This window comes from Myotis brandtii, unplaced genomic scaffold (assembly GCF_000412655.1).
Source record: "Myotis brandtii unplaced genomic scaffold, ASM41265v1 scaffold190, whole genome shotgun sequence".
In the NCBI taxonomy this organism is placed as follows: domain Eukaryota; kingdom Metazoa; phylum Chordata; class Mammalia; order Chiroptera; family Vespertilionidae; genus Myotis; species Myotis brandtii.
In genome coordinates this window covers 3,860,782-3,879,371 of record NW_005357076.1, presented here as the reverse complement: position 1 = coordinate 3,879,371, position 18,590 = coordinate 3,860,782, and the positions used below count along the sequence as shown (strand labels likewise).

Genomic DNA, 18,590 nt, shown 5'->3' with positions numbered 1-18,590 from the left:
TGGCTGCAGGCAGGGGCGGCTGCGGCTGTGGGTCGCCGCTGCCCGGGCCTAAATCCTCAGCCAGAGGCGTTAGGCCCGGGCAGGGGCGGAGCCCACGATTGGGGTGCGGCTGCAGCTGGGGGTCCCCGCTGCCCGGGCCTAATGCCTCAGCCAGAGGCATTAGGCCCAGGCAGGGGCGGAGCCCATGATCGGGGGGCAGCTGCACCCGGGTAGGGGCGGCTGCAGCTGGGGGTCCCTGCTGCCCGGGCCTAACGCCTCGGCCAGAGGCGTAAGTCCTGGGCAGGGGCGGAGCCCACGATCGGGGGGGCGTTATCCCCCAGGGGTCCCAGACTGCGAAATGGCATAGGCTGGGCTGAGGGACCCCCAAGTGCACAAATTTTTGTGCCCCGGGCCTCTAGTATAGATAATAAAACCCTAATATGCAAATCGAACGGTGGAACGATCGGTCGCTATGATGTGCACTGACCACCAGGGGCAGATTCTCAACACAGGAGCTGCCCCCTGGTGGTCAGTGTGCTCCCACAGGGGGAGGGCCACTCAGCCAGAAGCCAGGCTCATGGCTGGCAAGCGCAGCGGCAGTGGCAGGAGCCTCTCCCACCTCTACTGCAGGCAGGTGGTGAGGAGCAAGAGCCCTGGACTGCGAGAGGGATGTCTGACTGCTGACTTAGGCCCGATCCCCAGGGGGAGCGGGCCTAAGCCAGCAGGTGGACATCCCCCAAGGGGTTTCAGACTGCGTGAGGGTGCAGGCCGTGCTGAGAGCTTTTTCCCAGTGCATGAATTTCATGCACCGGGCCTCTAGTCCAGAATACTTCTTTACTGGATGTCAACTGATTGGGACCTTTACCTACATCTTGAAAATATCTTCACAGCAGCGTCTAAATTAGTGCTTGATCAAGTAACTGGAGCCTGTTAGCCTAGTCAAGTTGTCATGTCAAAACATTATCACAGAGGATAAATTTTTGTGAAAGAAACAGATAGCAACTTTTAAGTATTTGGTCTTTATTTTACATGTATTGAAATTTTTAACTTTTAATTTTTTAAGAATCTGTTATGTGCCTAGTATCCTGCTGAGAGTTTAAAGGAAATAGAGGTTTGTCAAGTTTTTTTCAAATCTTAATATCTTAGGGTTCAAACACTGCCTGAAATTATTATAAGTATTGATAGAAGATGTAGAACTTGAATTATAAATATGATTTAGATTGACAGAAATGGAGTGATCTGTTCCAGTGTATGATTAAGCATAGATTGAGGCATGGATATGTATGGTGACTAAGAGGATAAAAAAATAATAATATGAAGAGTACTAGACTATGAGCTTTCTAAAAGTTGTTATTGTATTATTTATCCTTGCATCCCGTGATCTGGCCCAGTACTTGGGGAAAAAAAGTGTTTAACAACCACTTGTTGTTTAAGTGGTTAAGTAATGAACAAAAACAAAATTTAAAATCTGTGTTATAGTGTGATCCATCATATGCATCCAGATCTGATAGTATTTGGAGTTTTGTAATGCATCTCTTTTGAGACTAAGAGAAACCAAAATATTTGAACTATATCATGTAATTGAACAAGGAATAGTAAATAATTTTTTTTCAGTGTTCTTGCTTTTTATGTATTTAAAATTTATGTTTAGTTATTTTGTGTTAAAGAATTATAAATTCTTTCTGGTTTGGTACCTTTTTTTTCTTTCCCTCCCTTTTTTAAAATCCTCACCCCAGAATATATTTTTTCATTAATTTTTTTAGAGAGAGTGGAAGGGAGAGAGGTAGGGGGAGATAGAGAAAGAGAAACATCAATGTGAAAGAGACACATGGATTGGTTGCCTCCGCACATACCCATCTGGGGCTGGGGATCAAACCTGCAGCCCTTGACCTGGAATCAAATCCTCAACCCTTCTTTGGTGCACAGGCCAGCACTCTAATCACTTAGTAACACTGGCCAGGGCTGGTTTGGTGTCTTTCAGTGAACAAGACATCTTTGCAAAGCAACTGAATATAAAAGAAAATTGCTGCCATTTTATCCTACAGAGTACAAATATTTGTTTGGGGGATTAAAAGTTTATTAGATAAAGGGTGTAAAGATTAATTAACTGTGTTATTTTTTATCTTCCTATCTCATTTGTAGGCTAGTGGTCTATCAATACATAGAAATTGCTTTATTTCCCACTGTTTCCACTTCTAAGTATTAGAAGAATATCAATGGAACAATTAGACGTCCTTTCTCTTTTATGAGCTTTCCAAAATTTGTAAGAATTTTGGCTCTACTGCTTTTTCTTTTAGTAAAATTAATTTTTCCTGGGATTTTGTGAAAAAAGTAAAATAATAGTTCTAGTTTATGATTTTCTTTTTAATTTGTCCTGATTTTTTAAATATCTAGTCAATTGATGACATGCAGAGATTTCCTTGTGGGGGGTAGAAGGAAGCAAAGAATATCTTACTCTGATGGCTTTTAGTGATTTTATTACTAGAAAAATAAACATTGCTTTATTGTTTATTTTAGTCAGTAAAGTTGTCTGCAAACTAGGTAACAGAATGCAAAGTAGTGTATTTACTTTTCTACTTTTTCCCAAAGAGACAATAAAAGCAGTGTTCCAGTGGAACATTTTTCTAAGTGTTTTTCTTGGGGAGTACTGGTAACTTTTATCACATGACTAGAGCCCGGTGCACACAACATTCATACACTGGGGGCGGGGAGGGGCCCCTCTCGCAGTCCAGGAACCCTCAGCGGACATCCCCCGAGGGGGTCCTTAGCGCTGCCGCCACCGCCACCGCCACTGTGCTTGCCAGTTGTGAGCCCGGCTTCTGGCTGAGCGGTGCTCCCCCTGGTGGTCCGCGTGCATCCTAGTGAACAGTCATTCCCCCGTTTGGTTGATTTGCATATTAGAGTTTTATTATATAGAGTTATAGATATAGTGAAAAATGTTAAGCTGAAATATGAGTAAAATTGTTGTTCCTTGAAATGTGACTAAAAATTTCAAAATTAAACCTATTTTTCTGAGGTGACATCCAGATTTTCAGTTCATTTTCATCGAGTGGGATCCACTTTTTCCAGCAATTAAGCGAAAAGGGTATGTGGGGGTGGAAGAGCTAATATAATAGCAAAGATAGTACATTGACTGTTTGAGTATTTTATTCCATCTGTCAAAGCTTATCTGGGATTAAGAATTTGGCACAAATAGATGTAGTTCTTTTTTTGTTTTCTTTACAAAGAAGTAAATTATAGAACAGAACTGTCCTAAAATAAAGGAGTAAAATGTCAGAAAGATGGGAAGGGGGGAAAAAACCACATTATTTTTAAAAGAATAGTAATTTAACTCAATGTGAAAATAATGATTATATTAATGACTATTCACTTACTTTTTCCTGTCTTCGGTACTTTCTGAAAAGGAGCTTGTAAGAACTTGATCAGAACCAATATACTGATTAAACATTTTAATGCCTGTTTTGTTTGTTCATGGTAAGCCAGTTATAACTAATTGCTCAGTGTAGATGTGATGTGTTACACAAAAATTAAGCAACATATAATCATGCATGATTAAAAGAAGGATATACCTTACCTTGAACAAATAATCATTATTTTAGTAAATTTCAACTAATAGACTTGTTGACAAGAAAACATGAAAGATATTTTAGACAAATAAATTTAAAAATTTCAAATTAACCTACAATTATCTGCATTTGGAACATGTCATTAGCTAGAATGTGAAAATAGGCAGTCATTCTACTTATCAACAGCTTCTAAAGTACTGAATTTATGATATAAAAGCTTTGTGGTGCTGCCTTCTTCAGAATTGTTAATGATTTGCTATTTCTTACAGAATTTTTTAAGTCAGTTCATAATTGATCAACACATAAATGTGGGAAGAAATGAGGTTAGGCACACAAACTTTATTTTTATTTCAACATTATAAAACCATGAATTTATAAATAGATATGAAAACACACTCCTTTGGATATATATCAGGAAATTTATATATGAGAGCTTAATGTTTTTCCAGAACAGTAATAATAATTCTATTCAGGTGTTTTCTAGAACAGTCTCTTGTGGCAAGTTGATTCTGAGAGGACATTTTTATGTTAATTCTAGTTTATGTTATGACTGGCCACAGTTTTAATATGTACATTTGATTTTAACTGCCATATACTATACCTTTAGTGGTTATAATTGAATAGCTCTTAAATAAAAATTTCATTTTGAACAAGTAATAGACAAATTTCTGGTTTGCTTCTTGCCATAGACTATTAAGAACTTTATCCAATTTTTAAGGTTACTATAACTTATAAAGTTTTCAAAAATGATAGTGGTAATGTCCTCATAAAAAAGGAAGTGTCTAGCCCGGCCGACATGGCTCAATAGTTGAGTGTTGACCTATGAATCAGAAGGTCACGGTTCAGTACCCGGTCAGGGCACATGACCCGGTTGTGGGCTGGAACCTCAGGGAGTGCAGGAGGCAGCCGATCAATGATTCTCTCTCATCATTGATGTTTCTTTCTTTCCCTCTCCCTTTCTCTCTGAAATCAATAAAAATATATTTTTAAAAAAAGGAAGTGTCTAGGTTTTATGATAAATAAAAATTAGAAACACTTATAAGCCTTGAATTTTAGAGATGTGTATAAATAGATACTTAATAAGATGTACTAATTTTCAAATTGTCCTCATTTTGCAATTATTTTACTTTGATTAATTGCACTACCATATGGACAGGTGATTAGTCTCATGGTAATAGAGATATGTTTAACTAAAATTCAAGCATTCTTATAAATCTTTCTGAAAATCACACAAATTAGATGATTTCTTAAAGGGTAAAAAAGTTATTACATTTTAAAAGTATAAACACATGGTATGATTCAGATATTTCATTGAATTTTTTTAAACAAAAAAAGTCTAACAAATAGCTAATTTGTTCAGCATTTAAGATGCAATTCTATAGGACTAGGAACATACATCCCATCTCTTTGACTGTGGCTCTAATTACCTCAGTTTGGACTGATCAATATTTGATCTTTTTCCTACTGTGCAAACATGTTACTTTGACTCTGTCTCTTTCTCTTCCTTTCGGATAATTTACAGCCATGTTGGAATGGTTCATTTTGTTTGTTCTCTCTGGCTACAGGCCAGGGGTCTCTTATTAGTATAATGCAGTTCATTGATGTGAATTTGTTGATCTCCTGGGTAGTTTTTCACAAATTTAAGGCAATTAAAAGCTTTTATATGGCATTTCACTTGAAGTTATTAGTGGTCTTTCAGTGATTTTCTTTTGAAAATTACTTCATCATTTTATGGTTATTTCCTTTCCTTCTCATTTCTCTCCTGTCCCCAACCTATAAAATCCTAGAAAAAAGGATTGAAACAACCATTTCATTGATTAATTTCATAAAAAATAACAACTTATAAACTTGTAATTTAATAACTTAATAATATTTTAATTAACACAATTTTTATAGGACTAATGAAATTTTGGGGTTTGTTTTTATAATACCTGTTTGTTTTAAGCTTATGGATATTCATAATAGAAGCCATAATGAATTTAGAGAACAAGGACAAGAATTGAATCTAAAAATTAGTAATTGCTATAAAACTTAACATACACACATATATTAGACTTTTGGTTTTTAATGAGGCAGAACTCTTTCTAAATTGGAGCTTTATTAATATCTTAAAATTTTCTCATACCTAGCATATGTCCATATTTTTGGTTTTTTTTTTGTTTTTTTTAGCTTTTCCAGTGAATGGATCTTTCTTTAGCACATCAGAAATACGAATGTTAAATAAAGACCTTCTAAGTCTTAGAAATGCTATAGCATTGATTAAATAAAAAAAAATCTTTTGGCTTCATTTTTATATATTGGAAATCATTGGTACCATTTCTCTATTCCCATTTTAAAATTGTGTATTAGAGTTGTTTTCCTGGTGTTTGTCAATGGCATAGTTTCTATTACAGTACTTGATTCAACTTGTTTCATTAGTGTACTTAATTATTGTGAAGAAAAACCATCAGTAGAGTACATTTGTGGTAACTTGGAAACAATTTAAAGCATTGGCAATAAGTTTATGAAATGTCATTCATTTATAGAAAGTCTTAATGTTTTATACTTTTTATTTTTAAATATTTGTGAAAATAATAAGTGTTTATTATGAACTTAACTTCATGCGATGTAAAGGCAAGAATATATCATATTGGTTAAGAGGAAATGTCTTGGAATTGAAATATCAGGATATAAATCCAAGTTTTATTACTGACTAGCTGTGTGATCTTGAGCAAGTTAAATTCTAACTTCACTTTCTTCATTGGCAAAATGGGGATGACAGTACCTATCTTGTAAGATTAAAACGAGATAATATATGTAAGTTGCTAGCAAAGTCTGTAGCCCACAAGAAACATTCATCAAATGTTTGCTAAGGAGATATTTTTATTATTTGACAGACTCTATGTTAAATTTTATATATGTTTATTCCAAAATTAAGTCAAAGAAATGTCAAAGAGAGAAGCTGAATCCCAATAAAAAATATACATAAAAGAAATAACACATTTAACAAGTTGTTTATTTGGTTCTTTATAGAGACAGTTCTTTATAGTTCTTTGGATTTAGAACTATGTACAATGCAACCTCAGAATTTTGAAAAGGTAGTTAACTCTTGCATTTATGATTGAGTTATATTGAGTAAATAGCACCTGCCTGTTGCTTGGCTGTTCAGGAACACCTTAGGGCAGCGATTTTCAACTGGTGTGCCACAAGAATTTTTAAAACATGCAGTACCTGACTATTTAGTCAGGGGCACTGACCTTTTTTCCCTTGGATTGTCAAGTTAAAAAAAGGACAACGGCCTGCCGAAACCGGTTTGGCTCAGTGGATAGAGCGTCGGCCTGCGGACTGAAAGGTCCCAGGTTCGATTCCAGTCAAGGGCGTGTACCTGGGTTGCGGGCACATCCCCAGTGGGAGATGTGCAGGAGGCAGCTGATCGATGTTTCTCTCTCATCGATGTTTCTAACTCTCTATCTCTCTCTCCCTTCCTCTCTGTAAAAAATCAATAAAATATTTTTTTAAAAAAATGACAACAGCCAATACAACAATAGCCATCCAGTGTGAATAAATTAAAATTACACCTATATTTTTGTTAAATTGGCAAAAAATATATGTTTTGGTGTATCACAGAATTTTAGTAATTACTTTGTGTGCCATGAGATAAAAAAGGTAGAAAATCGCTGCCTTAGAAAGCTGACACATTCTTATTTATACAAGAAGTAAAATGATTTAATTCAAATGATATGATCAGAAGCTCCAGGTTTGATTTTTGTGACTCATAAGTGACTTTTATTCATGTAGCATAGGAAATATTTAACTTTCTTTTTGAAAAATATTGCTTCATCTAAATTAAATGAATATTTCTGAGTGATTTTTATTATTGTGCATTGCAATGACCTGGCTCTGAAATGCACAAAACTATTCTCTGCCTCTTCCTCTAAGCAAATCTTTAAGGGAGAATTTAATTTAAAAATCTTTTTTAAGTCCCAAAAAGGCCTTTTCTTATCTAGTTTCTACTTACCTCTCTTACCTGTCTTTATATGGTGTTCTTTGTGTTCCAAACACACGGGACTTTTAGGTTTTATTCTCTGCTAGATCAACGCTTTCACATTTTTACCTTCCTTTAGCTAGTTATCTCTACTGTTCCACCAGATTTCGTCTGTCATCACTTCCTAACTTGGTCAGTTCCATTTAAAATATTCTCTATCCTAAATCCATGTGGCATTTACAGTTTCAACAACAAATATTAAGTGAGTCCATACTATATGCTAGATGCCAGATATACCACAGGATCAGAAAACCTTGTTTCCAGGAAACTGTCATCCTAGAGCAGGGGTGGGCAAACTTTTTGACTCGAGGGCCACAATGGGTTCTTAAACTGGACCGGAGGGCTGGAACAAAAGCATGGATGGAGTGTTTGTGTGAACTAATATAAATTCAAAGTAAACATCATTACATAAAAGGGTACAGTCTTTTTTTTTTTTAGTTTTATTCATTTCAAATGGGCCGGATCCGGCCCGCGGGCCGTAGTTTGCCCACGGCTGTCCTAGAGAGTCAGGGGAATGGGGAGAGCATAATAAACAACCCTATCCTATATAATCCTATATAATAAAAGCATAATATGCAAATGGACCAAGCAGCCAAACAGTGGAACGACCATCTGGACGACCATCCGAGGCCACGCTATAACACCCACTGGCGCCAGGCCAGCCAAGGCGGGTATGATGCAATTGGTTGGGGGTCCGGCCATCACCCCACAGAGGGAGGCCCAGGCCACCGACCGACAGGATACAGAGGGTGGGCGGGGCCTCCCTCTGCAAGGGAAGCCCGGGTCCCGGGTGCCAGCAGCCAGGGGAAGGAATGTCTACTCTTGCATGAATTTCATGCATCGGGCCTCTAGTTATATATACACTGAGTGGCCAGATTATTATGACCACCTGACGTTTATAGGCAAATTAGCTATAATTTCCCGCTGAAGTTGCTAAAGGGCCAGATCATTATAAACGTCTGAATAGCACAACATACCTAAGTATCGTTGCTGATCAAGTTCATCCTATCATGTTGATGGCATATCCCAATGGAGATGGCTTCTTCCAACAAGACAATGTGCCATGCCACGGTGCTCGTATTGTGCAGGAGTGGTTTCAAGAACATGAGGGAGACTTTACCTTGCTTAGGTGGCCCCCACAATCACCAGATCTCAATCCAATTGAGCATTTGTGGGATGAAGTTAAAAGAGCCATCAGGCAGCTGGTCCCATAACCGTCAAATCTCACAGAACTGGACAGTGCTATTCATCAGGCATGGTGTCAGATTCCTCGCATCACCTTTCCACATCTCATGAAGTCAGTAACAAGAAGAATTGCCGCAGTATTGAAGGCAAAAGGTGGCCCAACGAAGTACTGATGGGGTGGTCATAATAATCTGGCCGGTCATCATAATCTGGCCACTCAGTGTATAGTTCATATATTCAGATGGCAGTAAGCACTTTATAGAATAAACCAGGGACATCGATAAGAGCTTGACTGGCAGGGATTGGGGGTACTCTCTTTTAAACAGGGTACTCTTGGAAGGTCTCTTTATTGAAAGTACTTTTGAGAGACAGAAATTATTTCAGGGGTATATCATGTATATATCTGAGATAGCACTGTTCTAGGCAGATGAAGCAGAGAATACAGCATGCTTGATGTTTAGAGGGGAGGGAATGTTTTGTGGCCCTAAAAACAGTGGTTAGCATATAATGTGTGGTCAGTAATTATTTGTTGAATGACAGACTGATATTTGAAACATCGGCCTAGAGCATTGTTTTATTTTCTTTAAAACAAACTATTTATTGCTGTTCTTTTGATTGTCTTAAGCCTCTGCCTTTCAAACTAGCTTTAAAAATATCAGGGATATGTCACATTTTGGATGTAAAATTGTGCAAAGTAATTATTAGAGTTTTATCTGAAAACAATTTAATTCAGAATTCCCATGGTTCTTTAAAATGGATGACCAATAAATTTTAACTTGATTTATCCTCAGACCCCTTGTATTCCCACCACCACCACATCCCAGTTTTGAAGTGACTGCTCTTTTCTGTCATTCAGGAATGGATACTCTGAGACCTGTTCCAAAGAAAAGTTGTATGTTATCATTCAGTTAGGCTTTGGACATTTTATTATTGTCTTATACTCCTACTAAGGTGAAACAGATCCAGTTTGGTGTATAAACCTGTCCTACCAGCCCCCATTTGTCTCAGCCCCCCCAAACAAACAAAAACAAATAGCTTTCTTTTCCATACTGCTTTCAGAAATACTCATCTACCTTACCTTTATGTGCAGCCCACAGACCACCTAGTGGTTCTTCCCTAACTGCAGAGTTCTTTTGATCAGTTAAGACTTAATGTGGGAATTAAAAGAGTTTTTTTCCTCTTTAAACATACACATATATAGTCTACCTTAACATATTTTATAAAGCAATTTTTCCCAAATTATGTTCCACGGGAAAAGAGTTTCATATCCAAATTGTCTGGAAAATGTAAGGATAGGCAGATTTTTTTGCTGTGGGACAAAACTTCTTTTTCACAGGAATTCTTTTTATATCGGAAAGAACAGAACACAGTTTGGAAAACACTAGTACAAAAAGATCAGCTCTTTGCAGTCAAAAGTCAAACATTTTCACTGCTACAATAAGGCACACATGAAGTCTGCAAGGTTTTTTGTTTGTGCCTTTTCCTCTGTGCAGTTGTCCCTTCAGGGTGACATGATGTGATGTGGTTGTTCTTTTAATCCTTTTATTCTAAGAATTATGAGCAGCTTTAAAAAATACTTAAAATAAAACTGTAGTGATTAGTCCTGGTCGTTTCCATTTTACTGAGAATGCCTTTGTCAGAAATTATGTCATCACAATGGACTGTTAGCCAGGAAGTTCTGTCTAGCAGATGAATGAATTAGGAGTAGTGAGTTTCTAATAAAAGACACTATTGTAATATTGAAATACTACTGATGGGGCTGCCAATTTTCTGTCTTTAAATTTATAGAGCATGTTCTGTGATTAAAGTAAGGAATACTTAGAGTAAGTCCTTAGAGTAAACCAACTATAAACTTGAGAAACCAGAAATAGAAAATGATATTTCCTTTTAACAATGCCATTTAACTTCCCAATTTCTCTCGGTTCAGCTGCCAGACACTTGTTCCTTTGTCTCAAAAACTGTTAGCAAAAAAAAATAAACAATAAATATACTTTACTCAGCTAACATCTGATTTTATCTGCACTTTGATTTCATTTTAAAATTTTTCTCACTGTCTTAGTCTGAATGGTTTATGTAGCCCTCTATTATTATTGTCAGAACAGAGACTTTGATTTTTTATTTTGGAAAGGAAAGAAGTCCTGACAATACTATTTACACTTCATTTAATAGTTTCTTTCCTATTTAAAATGAGGAATATTTCATATACATTTCAGAGTCCTCCCTATTTTAATACTTTTTTTTTTCTTTTGTAATTCCCATTGCGGTAGCATAATGCCTTGCAAACATGTATTCCCTTTATGGCTGGTGTAGAGCTTTACAGATTCACTATAATGAATGATGATTTGGGACTCATACATTGTCTAAGTTAAATATAACTCTCCTGCTGTTTCATCTGCTTTCTTAGCTATTTGAAGTTACTAATCTTCATTACTCTTTATAATTAATAGTAACTTCAGTATGCATTATCTTCTGTAGTAAACATAGAAATGTTTCTGTAATATTTGTCCCCAAGTCTTAGCTTCCTCACTGATAATAAAATATGTTATCTGTACTAGGGTTTTATTGTACAATAATTACAGCATTTTCTTATGCTATGTCATAGCCTGTTAAGTAAAAATAAATGGGTACTTAGAATGGAAAATGAAATTATCCTGTTGCTTGAAATAGCTTAACTCAGGCTTTATTACAGGTTGCATATGGTATCTGTTAGAACTTTAAACCTATCTTGGTTGTTGAATTATTATGTGGATTAACTGTTGCATTTGAAAGTTCTTGACTTTAAAAGGATATGTCTGTTTTAAATCTTATACAAATACATTACAGGTTTTGAGAACAGACTAATCTCTCTGTAGTGTGTCTTTTTTATTTGTTGATCGTATTTTTATACTAAAACTCCAAGTCCTAAGCATCAACAAATTTAAAACATTTCTTAGGATTGTATTATGATATCATTAATATGTTTCTTAAATTAGATAAAGTCTGTCTAAATTTTCTTTTAATCCTCACCCAAGGATATGTTTTTTAAATTGATTTTTAAAAACAGAGGAAGGCCTTCGTACCTGAAACTATACTGAACCTGAAATCTAATTGAAAAATTTAAAAAAATATTATTAAAGCAAAGAGAGAAAGGGGGGGGAGGAAGGGGGAGAAGAGAGAGAGAGAAACATTGACGTGAGAGAGAAACATCCATTGGCTGCCTCCTGTATGTGCCCTGACTAGGAATGGGACCCAAATCCTAGGTATGTACCTGACCGGGAATTGAACCCATAACCTTTGTTGCACAGGATGACATCCAACCAGCTGTGCCACCCAGGCAAGGGAAACATGAAAAAATGTTTTTGACAATTTGGAAAATTTAGAAGTTATACAGCATATTAAGAAAAATCTCTTTTATTATGGGACTCGCAGGAAAAATAAAACTTTTTAAATAGTACATATGAAGAGCTTTTCTAAAATTCTGTAGATCAATCTATAGAGTTTAGGAAAATAAAGTTTTGGAAAAGTGTAGAGAGAACACATTTTCTCTTAACACTACCAAATTTTCTGAAAGTAAATTCAGTAAGTGACGTATATTTCATATCTAAGTACAAAAATCCAAATCATTTTGTATTTTGGCCACCAAGTAGTGTGTTATAGTTAAGTCATACTTGAGTCATCCACTTCAGAATGAATGAACAAGATAGTTTCTTGCCATTCATAAATGTAACTTTCATAGTATGATTCAAATTTGCTATGATCTTAGGTAGTGAATGTGTCTAATCAACCATCTAGCATTCAATGTGAAATATTTAGTGAGTTTTTACAGCTTATGAAATAGTAGTTGCCCTTCTGAAATGATAAGAATTATTCTTTTTGAAAAATTATTTTTAAGCCCTGACTGGTGTGACTAAGTGCTTAGAGCATCGGCCCATGCACCAAAGGGTGGTAGATTCCATTCCTGGTTAAGGGAACATACCTAGGTTGAAGGTTTGATTCCTGGCCCGGGTAAGTTGGAGCAAGTGTGAGAGACAACCAATTGATGTGTCTCTCTCACATTGATGTTTCTCTCTATGTCTATCTCCCCGTCCCCTCTCTCCCTTTCTCCCTTCCACTCTCTCTAAAATAAAAATCAATGGAAAAAAATTCCTAACGAGAGGATTAACAACAAAAAAAATTTTTTTTAATTGCCTTTAAATGAGAACAGGAGACTAAAACTGATTAACTTTAAGCTTAGAGATAGATATAAAAGAAAGATGATTCCCACATAAAATTTAGGATAAAAACAAGTTTTTATTAGCATATGCATATTTTATGGATTTAAGGATTTGTGATAGTCTCAAAGCTGTCTTTTTTAATTCTAATACAGTGATGACTCAAAATTCATCAAATAAACATGAAAAATTTGAATAAAAAGTCTTCAGAAATTTCTATCTAATGTGATTATTTTATCTTTGTTTATTTTTAAACAAAGAATCTCTATCTACTGTTTACCCATATTTGCCAGTCTTTTGTAGGTTTTCAGTTGTATCAGTATATTTTTCCTCCCCCCCCCCCCCCCCCCCCATGGTTATTAGAAGCCTAAAAGCAAATCTCTTTGTGCAGTTTATAGCATACATTTAAGGTTTACTCTGTTTTCTTCTTTACCACTAACTTTCAATCCTGGAATAGTCCTTTTTACATCCTTCTAAACCACCTTAATCCTTAAGGAATTAAGCAAAGTATAAATAAAATACTAATAAAACTCAATGAAATGTTCTTGGAAAGAAATTACATTGTTATTTGAGAACATATAGATCCTAAATGTATTTTAAGAGAAAAATCATAAGCAAAACTTCCTAAAAGGATGTTTGCTGAACTTAAAAGGACTATTGCTTTTATGATTAATCTGAATTGGAGTATTCATGTAGACACCCAAAGATTCTTGTACACATGTGTTACTTGGATGCTTCCAAAATTATATATCTAAAGTATTTTTACTAATGAACAGTGACTTAAGAAAAATTTCAGGAATATACATAAACTATATTTTATACATGACACTCATCCTGTATCCTTCGTGTTGTAGTTTTGGGAAATTTTCATCTTTGAAAGAACAGTATGTGAATGTGCATCTGTAAAATAATAATCTACAAACAGTTTAGGGATTATTATTAAAAGAGTTTTACTGTATATTCCTACCCATCATACATTGAAAGACTATTTCATGAACTTTTAATCATTTTTATGAAGAGATATAGAAGAAGTTCAAAAGATAACTTACCTTTAAATAAGTACTTATATTTAAATGTCTTGTATGCTTAATTCATTCCTATTAAAGGTTTAATGTGTGCCTGGTACATTTCTAGGCACTGAAAATACTGCGGTGACCAACAAAATTAAAAAATTGTTGTCTCCAAGGAGTTTACATTTTAGTGGGTAAAGACTTTAAACAAAAGATACAGTATACTAGATAATAAGTGTGGAGAAAAATAAAACAGAAAAGGAGATAAGGAAAGCTGGGGCCTGGAAAAGAGGGGTTACACTTTCAAATAGGATCATTAGGTAACATTTTAAGTAAAATTTGAAAAAGTTAAAGGAGCCAGAGAGTAAGGAGTAAAACAATCTAAACACATGGAATAGATAGTAAGTATAAAGGCTATGCTGGCAGCATAGCATGTTTAAGAAACACGGAGGCTGATAGGGCCGGAATGGAGTGAACAATGGGAAAAGTAGGAGATATAGCTAATGTGAAAGAGCTAAGGGGCATATTATATAACACTTTACAGGTCACTGTGAATACTATTTTTGCTTTTTAATCATTCTTTTAATTTTCAATTACAGTTGACATATATTATTATATTAGTTTCAGGTGTACACCCCAGTGATTAGACATTACATAATTTACTAAATGATCATCTGGATGTATCTCACGCCCGTATGACACCATGCATAGTTATTAGAATATTATTACTATACTAGAAGCCCAGTGCACGAAATTCGTGCACAGGCAGGGTCCCTAAGCCTGGCCAGCAATCAGGGCCGATCAGGGCCTTCTGACTGCCAGCTGGGGCCTCCCTTCCCTGGCTGCCGGCTGGGCCTTTCTTTGTTCCGCGCCGTCCCCTGGTGGTCAGCACACGTCATAGTAAGCGATCAGTCTCCTAGTCGAACTCCTGTAGGGACAATTTGCATATTAGGCATATATATATTCATATTCCCAATGCTGTGCTTTACATACCCATGGCTATTCTGGAACAACCAAGTTGTACTTCTTAATCGCTCCACCTTTTTTTTTTTTTTTAATATATATTATTGATTTTTTACAAAGAGGAAGGGAGAGGGATAGAGAGTTAGAAACATTGATGAGAGAGAAACATCGATCAGCTGCCTCCTGCACACTCCCCACTAGGGATGTGCCTGCAACCAAGGTACATACCCCTGACCGGAATCGTACCTGGGACCCTTGAGTCCACAGGCCGACACTCTATCCACTGAGCCAAACCGGCCAGGGCCGCTTGACCTTTTTATACTCATTTCACCAAACCTCCTCCCATCTGGCAACCATCAAAATGTACTCTGTATCTATGACTGTTTCTGTTCTGCTTGTTCATTTATCTTGTTTTTTAGATTCAATTGTTGATAAGTATATATTTATTGCCATTTTATTGTTCATATTTTTTATCTTTTTTTCTTCTTCTTAAAGAAGACCTTTTAACATTTCATAAAATTCTGATTTAGTGATGATGAACTCCTTTAGCTTTTTCTTATCTGGGAAGCTCTTTACCTATCCTTTGATTCTAAATGCTAGCTTTGCTGGGTAGAGTAATCTTGGTTGTAGGTCCTTGTTTTTTCATCACTTTGAATATTTCTTACCAATCCTTTCTGCCTGCAAAGTTTCTGTTGAGAAGTCAGCTGACAGTTTTATGGGAACTTCCTTGTAGGTAAATTTTTCTCTTGCTGCTTTTAAGTTTCTCTCTTTGTCTTTAACCTGTTGTATTTTAATGATGCTGTGTCTTGGTGTGGGCCTCTTTGAGTTCTCTTGTTTGGAACTATTTTTTACCCTGAATGAAAAAAAAGCCTTGTGTTGAGGGGAAATGCAACATAACATTGTAGTAGGGTTATTCTGGCTGCTATGTGAACAAGGAACTTAATGGCTCAAAGATAGAAGTAGGGAGATCAAGTTGGAGACCACTGCAATTATTCAGGTGAGAGATATGGTGGCTTGGACTGGGTTATTGGCAGTGGAAGCGGTGTAAAGCAATCAGGTTCTGAACATAGTTTGCAGATAGATATAATAGAATTTGCTGTTGTATTGGAAGTAAGGTATGAGAGAAAGAAATGAGTCAAGGATGGAACTTCCACTAACTGAGATGGGGAAAACGAGGAGAATCTGGTCTAGTTTTATATAAATTATGGAAAGTATCCTATGACTAATATAGTCTTTTGTCCATAGTGAGTGAGTGGTAGGTATGATTGACTTAATTTAATATTTCTCTTTGTCTCAGCTTGATTTAGATTTAGGTTTTAATAAACTTCTATGTTTATAATGAATGGATTTCTTTTTAAGTCCACTGATTTCATTATTTATGTTTTAAAATGGATTACAAAGCACATTAATGGAAACACAACTTGAAGTTCTTACTAGCATTACAAAAAATAAGCATATATAATGTTTTTTGTCTCACTAACATATTTGTGCACCCTCCCCCTACTTGGCAAACTTGTTTGAAAGTATAGTGTTACACGTTATGTCATGGGTGTACCGGAGCACATGTGTTCAATACAGTTCATAAATGGAAGCAGCTGGTTTCCTGTGCCTTTATGAGATGGTAAGAACACAGTTGAGATCTTCAAACTTCAGAATTCACTGGATTCCGTTTCTATCTTGTTTAATCATGCTGTGATTTCAATTAGTACAAATGTGTAACAAGCTACCTTAGTGGCTTAAAATTTTATTTTGTTTTAACAGTTGAAATGCTAAACCTGGTAAATGTTCTTTCCTCCTTCCCTGTCCCAACTCACCCATCCTACCTCTTAAAAAAGAACATTGCACCTTTGGTCTCAGTTTTATACTTGATTCTGAAAAGGCCTTGGCAAGGGGAAAAAAGTTATCATCTCAAAGGGAAAAGCTGAATTCATACACAGGAACTGCAGGATTACTTTGGCGTTTTACTAGTCCCCTGTAACACTCGCAAGTCCCATAAATACCTAATGGAAAAACAGCAGAAAATGAGATCTGCAGCAGCCTTTTGAGATCGAATTTATGTTGCTGAACAGTTTTTTGAGGCTCAGTGTAAAGGTCAAAAGAAAGTGGATAGATTAAAGTTGCTGATTTTTGCAAACGTAAGGCCACATTTAAAGGTTTCTCTTTCTATAGCAAGAAAATTTCAAGATAAATGCCTTTGCTTCGTTAGCTGAAATGTCATGTCTTTATTTTATATCTGTTACACGAGGCATTTAGTGATTTAGTAGTATTTACATGCACTAAGTAAAATCCTCAGTCCAATTTAATAATTCCAGATAAAGAAACTAATTTATGAATTTAAGATCTTCCCAAGAACCACAAGTGTTAACATGAAGTTACAGATTATTTAGATCTTCGGGAATTCCCTTGTATCTATGATTTTACAGTCCAGATTGCTAGTCATTAATACTTAGAATCATGATGTTACTTAGAATCCAAAAGAATAGAATTCACTTATTATATTTAATAGTGCATTGTAATAAAAAATTTTCATGGAAATTACCCAGGTAATTTTATGTTAGAGTAATAATATATTAAATCGATTTTTATGGTAGTTGAGAATTAGTAATAAAACTTAATTTTTATCTCTAGGAAGTGGGATTATGGGCAACTTTTCACTTTCTATTTTATGTTTTTCTCTATTTGAATTATTCATGACAAATACTTATTTCATAAGAACAATATTAATTTTCATTATACATTTTTGTTTAAAACTATATGTTAAACATTAACTGATCTTGTATTGCCCCAGGTTCACAATTTATATGAAGTTATTGAGTTTGCAATCTCAATTCATTTCCATTTAATATAACATCTTTATGGAACTAGATATAGGTCACATATCGCAGTCACTGACAGCCAGTTCTCAAACCCAGGTACCCCATCTTTTTTCCTTTATACCACATTTTCTCATTATTTCTTACTACACTGTATAGGCAATTTCCTCCTCTTAAATTTTTGTATTTTATTACACTGTTAAAGTACAACTATACCTCTCTTCTCGACTACCCTTTTCCATTCAGTACAGTTTCTGCTCAAGGTTCCCTAGTGGTCAATGATTCTGATGGGGGAGAGGGAGAAGGTGGTGGTGTAGCTAGTGGTATTAAAAGGCCCTTAGGAAAGTAGTTAGAGGTACAGTGATGACTCTTACAGAGAGCCTTCTCTCACCTTCGCCTCAAGACAAAGGCTGTGCCTTAACTGACTTACTGCCATTTGTATATTTGAGGCCACCCTTTAGGGACATCTTTAGACTATTTTTGATGTTGAGGTGAAGAATGCAAATAAAATAAACTTTTTAATTGAAAGTAAATGCTGTTATCTTCAATTACATTTTAAACAATTTTTCTATTCTATTTTATAACTCTAACTTAAGAGCATCATGATGTTACTTAGATTTACATTTTTTTTTAAAATTTTGTCAATTCTGGACTTACTGAAATTTGAAAGATTTTGTGGGTTTTTTGTGGTTTTTTTTTTTGGAGTTAAGACATTCACTTTATTTTTTGTTTGTTTGCTTTTTGTTTTTAATCTTTTTTTAAATTAAATCTTTATTGTTCAGATTATTACAGTTGTTCCTCTTTTTTCCCCACATAGCTCCCCTCCACCCAGTTCCCACCCCACCCTCTGCCCTTAACCC

At 35.6% G+C, this 18,590-nt stretch overlaps 1 protein-coding gene and 1 long non-coding RNA gene across 2 annotated transcripts in view; both read left to right on the top strand.

Annotated features, from left to right (window-relative positions):
* The window catches only part of LOC106725815, a 10,612-nt gene extending 4,847 nt beyond the window's left edge, over window positions 1-5,765 (top strand). Inside the window, exons 3-4 of the long non-coding RNA XR_001361798.1 lie at window positions 2,996-3,064; window positions 5,715-5,765. This is a non-coding gene — a long non-coding RNA (uncharacterized LOC106725815). The remainder of the gene's footprint in view (window positions 1-2,995; window positions 3,065-5,714) is intronic.
* ADK (adenosine kinase) overlaps window positions 1-18,590 on the top strand; it is a 470,150-nt gene that overhangs the window by 266,508 nt on the left and 185,052 nt on the right. The gene's annotated exons all lie outside the window — the stretch shown is intronic.